The sequence below is a fragment of the Erigeron canadensis genome, chromosome 6, assembly GCF_010389155.1.
Source record: "Erigeron canadensis isolate Cc75 chromosome 6, C_canadensis_v1, whole genome shotgun sequence".
Lineage (NCBI taxonomy): Eukaryota > Viridiplantae > Streptophyta > Magnoliopsida > Asterales > Asteraceae > Erigeron > Erigeron canadensis.
In genome coordinates this window covers 11,851,851-11,856,897 of record NC_057766.1, presented here as the reverse complement: position 1 = coordinate 11,856,897, position 5,047 = coordinate 11,851,851, and the positions used below count along the sequence as shown (strand labels likewise).

At 33.6% G+C, this 5,047-nt stretch overlaps 1 long non-coding RNA gene across 3 annotated transcripts; it reads right to left on the bottom strand.

Moving 5' to 3' along the window:
• Window positions 1-899: 899 nt before the first annotated feature.
• Window positions 900-3,784, bottom strand: LOC122605582. Of its 3 annotated transcripts, none has more exons than XR_006324650.1 (4): window positions 3,590-3,784; window positions 3,402-3,458; window positions 2,666-2,965; window positions 900-2,243 (listed from the first exon to the last, which is right to left on the bottom strand). It is a non-coding gene; the product is annotated as an uncharacterized LOC122605582 (long non-coding RNA). The 3 variants fall into 3 exon arrangements; XR_006324651.1 differs by having other exon boundaries at window positions 900-1,800; XR_006324649.1 differs by having other exon boundaries at window positions 900-2,965.
• Between the last annotated feature and the right edge of the window lie 1,263 nt (window positions 3,785-5,047).

The following is a 5,047-nucleotide window of genomic DNA, read 5'->3' as shown; positions in this document are numbered from 1 at the left end:
ATTAGTTTAAATTATAAAATACAATCAATTATTTAATATCCTTTGAATACTTAAACAGTTTATTCAAAATTCTTCTATTCTCAATGTTTTCATCCGTTTAATTATAAACGTGATTGTCCAATGAGTATTCAATGAAATATTAGTTTGCTTTTTTAGAAGATACTTTATACAACAAGATAAAAAATAGTGTATTAAAAGGAACTAAATGAATATGAAATTCGGAACTTACACAAACAAAACTTTCTCAAATTCTACGCCAAATAACAATACATTAGACACTATAACATTAATACATATATAACAAGTATAATATAAATTGTATGTAAAATTAAATAATATTATGCGGGTTAACGCTATATGAAGGATATATCCATGGGTATCTTATATGGGTATGGCGAGTTCGCGGTACGAATTTATCCATGACGGATATAGTATATCCATTATCCGTCCGCAACCCGCAACGGGCACATATTTATACCCGTTATGTATCCACGGGTAAAAATTGTTGAAATTACCCGTCCATGACGGATAGGTATCCGCGGATTACGGGTTTTTTTCTGCCTTCGAATTATGAGTATCCGCGAGTTATGTTCGTAGGTCTATTTTTCTACCTGTTGTTTACACGTGCATGCTAACACCTAAAAGGTGTAGCAATCAAATACATATGGTGTTTTTTGTTTTCCATGGTGTACTATCAAATTTAGTATGTTTAGTTACTATTTGATAAAGTTATTAAGGACATTTTCATTATTATAATTAAGGTTTCCATGGTATACTATCATATATTTTTTCCATGGTATACTATCATTAGGTTGTGTTTATTGGAATATACAAAAGCATGGCAAGAACTTACAGAAACAAAAGCTACTTAAATTTCACATCTATACACAACATGAATCTTGGAGATAGCATAAGCAAGTTCAGCATTCCAATGAAAAATCTATACATAAAATTGTTGATACGGAATCAATTGGAGTTGTTTCCGCACAACTGTTTAAAAAAATGCAAGTCTCACCTGATCGTAAACAAAAGAGAGAGTACTTACCCTTTCAAGATTGTCACAAGTTCTAGCTACACCCTTTTTACCGAGACAAAAAAAAAATGACTTACACAAGTTCGGGTTTCAAAAAATAAAATATCTACTTAATGTCTTGTGAATTGCAAGAAGTTGACGGGTATTTCTTCATTGATCCATCGAGCGACACCAACTCCATAGACATCCTCAAAGCATTTCAAGGAATAGTTACGATTTAAACCCTTTATCATCATTTACTTTGAGCACATAAAATCTCCACGCGCCATTTGATGAACTTGGTCAGATTACCTGCACCATCTCGACTACCCTTCTATCAACCTCGCCGCCAAGCCATCAGCTTGAAAATCTATCCTTATACCAAATGGACAATCCACTAAATTCCATAGGTTTGTCCCCTCCTGAGGTCAAAGCAGAAGAAAGTCAACTACTGTTTTATAATAATATATCGACAATAATTCTTTCTTGCCTCATTGCTGTGATGGAAATAAGAATGCAATGAAGATGATGCAAAGGAGTTGTAGTCATGGATCTTTTGATAGAAGGCCAAATGGCTCCTTTTTCAAACAAAATTCGATAGCTTGATTGGAGTCCTCAAATTTGAGCATAAAGTTTTGAACTAAAATGATCATCACTTCTCTGCTTGCCATATGAGAAGGGTTTGCAGCACTGGTGATTTACAGGTTAGTCCTTATAAAAGTAAACTATTTTTATATTAAAGTTGATAGAAATGTTACTCGTCTCGTCCCAAATTCAACCTGAGGCAACTGCAAGAACCATTAATAAGATCTCAATCTGCATTAACTCATCAAGTAGCAAAACAGAAACAAATATATCTTACAGTAACACTGTAACAGCAAATGAATCAAATTATGTTTAACGTTTAACGTTGTTTAACGTTAGAAATCTATAAAGTGAAAGAAAGATGCATACACCAGATCACTTGAACAGTAGTTAATGTCAAAATTTTCATTGATCCAATTATCCAACATATTTATTTAATCAAAAAAGCTATACACCTTATTAATCTGTTAATAATGACAGCCAGAGCAGCATTAACCAAATTTTTTGCTCGTGGTATGTAACTATACACCTCAAGATGTTTGCATGGGACTCTGGACCCATATACAAGTATACTTACTTTGAAACGGAATGGACATAATCGTCTGTAACTATATTGTATGCTGATCATTAAGCTTCAAAATCAGCCCTTTACAAAAATCAGAACACATATCCATTATTGTACACCATATAAAAGTACCAGATTTATAGATTGTAGTTGTTTGCAATTAGGACTTAGGAGAGCAAATTCCTTAAAAAAGATGAGATATAAAAACAATTGATGCTAGCTCAGATTAGAGTTATGTAGAACTTCTTGAATAAACTTCTATGCCCATAAAAAATGTTGGCCTTAGTGTTCTTAAATATAGCACAAAAGTTGCCAAAAAATTGGCTAAAATGAATGCAATTTGAACTTGTATGGATCTCAATTTTTCACAAAAGACACTAAAGCATGAACATTAGCCTTTTTCAAACACTAACAAATATGAATCCAACGCAAAATAGAAACACATAAGAAAAAAAGATTGAAACGCTAAATATAATATAAATACATCAAAGATTGTCGCATACCTTGTGAGGGTAACTAATCTCGTAACATGTATAAGTAGGACAATGTATGGTTACGTGTTTGTCATCGGGCTAAATTTATGGCTACTGAGTTGTAATTAGCTGCTCCTCCACTTCTTGCAAGAGAAGGGTTGCTTCATCGCCCATCTTTGAGCTCACACCCAAGATAATTGTGCTGACTTATCCTTATGGTGCCGCAACTTTGCACCACCATTATCAAGTACACGTCAAATGCAGGCTAGAAACTAAAAAATGACCATGATCACATTAATTCAAGAACACACTGTAGGTTTCGTTCACAACCTGAAAAAGGATCCATGTACAAAAATGACTAAAGAAAGCGACATACTACAGTTAATCACATGAATACTCTTTAATTATTTCAAGGGACTGTTGTATCCCATGAATACCCTTCAATAGCAATACAAAGGTCGGATACGAAAATCCTCATGTTTCATCACTAACAGAATGTAGTCACATTCATGTCATAAATGTATAATCAAATACATCATTTTTTTTAAAACTTAAAAGGTAATATGACAGAATATAGTAAGATACATTGCGGAGAAACAATTAAGCTTTCTAATCCAAGCTTCCTTTTGTTAATTTAATCCAATAATCAAATCCCACACACTTTTGACATACCGTTTCAATGAAGAAAAACAAACACTCAACACCAATGATATACACTCTCACATTTAATCATCAATATAAATGAATGTTAAATCATTATAATTACCTTCAAATCAAGATCGACTATTATTGGTGTTGGTAGCCGGTGATGACAACTCCAAATCTGAAAAACAAAAAAATAAATATAAAATTAGAAGAAAGAAATTAGGAAATAGAGATAGTAGGTTAAAATTTCATGAGATGGTGGTGCCGTTGGTGTTGATAGCGGCGGTGGAGATGGAGGGCGATGCGAACCTCTGATCGGTTATGAATGGTGGTGGAGATGCAGATGACGATGGAACAGCGGCGATGGAGATTGAAGGAGGCGGTGATGGAGGGCGGTAATGGAGATGGAAGGCGGTGGTGCAGCGTTAGTGATAGAAGGAAGGGTCGGGTGTTTGTGATGGTAATGGTTAATCAGAAAGGGGGAAAATAGTTTTATGGATTTTATTTTTAGGCAGGGGCATTTTGGGAACGTAAAAAATACTGAATGTGTTAAAGCCAATCTGCTTTATATAAGCGGGTATAGATAGTTTGTATTGCAGCTTGGTTAACTTGTCTCCCGCTACTTTATGTATTTTACACCTTAAAGAAGTAACTGATGTCGGTCTTCTATACCTTAAACAAGCGTTCTTTTTAATTTCCCATGGTATCTATTTCTTGATTCTAAAATGAGGAGCTTTCTATCTGGTGTAGATCTTACTTTGACTTTAGCATGACCTATGTTAGAACTAGATTACTTGTCTTTACATTGTGGCCACTTATTGAAAAGCTTAAAGGAGATTGGTATCTTAGTATCATACTAATATCCCAAAAAGCAGTATGGAAACCTCTAATAAGGAACCGAGTAACAGCAAGTGTTGTGAATGTCTTAACATTTTTTCTTTCTTTTGTGGGTTTTGCTGTCTGAAACTTAGTGATCAACATCCATATATTATAGTTACAGACGATTGGGTTCATTCCATTTCAAAGTAAGTATGCTAATATATGGGTTAGGAGTCCTCGACAAACAGCTTGAGGTGGCGGAACTTGCCACGTGCAAAAATAAAACCCGCTTAAGCTGTTGCTCCGAGTAACCCGAACAGGGGACACATCTCCATTTATCTTTTTTGCTATATGTTTTTGATAATTTAGCTTGTGGTCGTTACATGGAAATAGGCCAATGCTTATAAGTATGTGGTCGTTAAGGTAGTATGTGACAATAATGTGGTCAACTTCTGAGTTTGAGTTCTAATCAACTAATATCCCTTCTAAACACTAAGTATATACATACTTAGCCGGTGTTTGTAATTATTATTATATAAAGAGTGATTAGTGAAATTCATCATATTTTAATGCTTAAGAGCTTACAAGCATTATGAATAACACTTATGAGTAATAATACCGGTATTTAATATTATTTTGTTCAACGGACGGTTATAACATCCGCATTGGAAATATGGAAGGCTGAATGATTGACGGATAGGTGTAAATGAAGGCGGAGTGATTGCTGGATCGTGTAAATTTATTCCATTACATATAATTGTTCAGTTTTCGTTATAATATTTTTTTTATTGCATTTACGATGAATTATGTAGAAAATAAAAAACCCAGTGCAACGCACGGGTTTCACCTAGTAGTAATAATAATAATAATAATAATAATAATAATAATAATAATAATAATATGTACTTTTTTTAATAACAACAACAACAACAACAACAATAATAATAA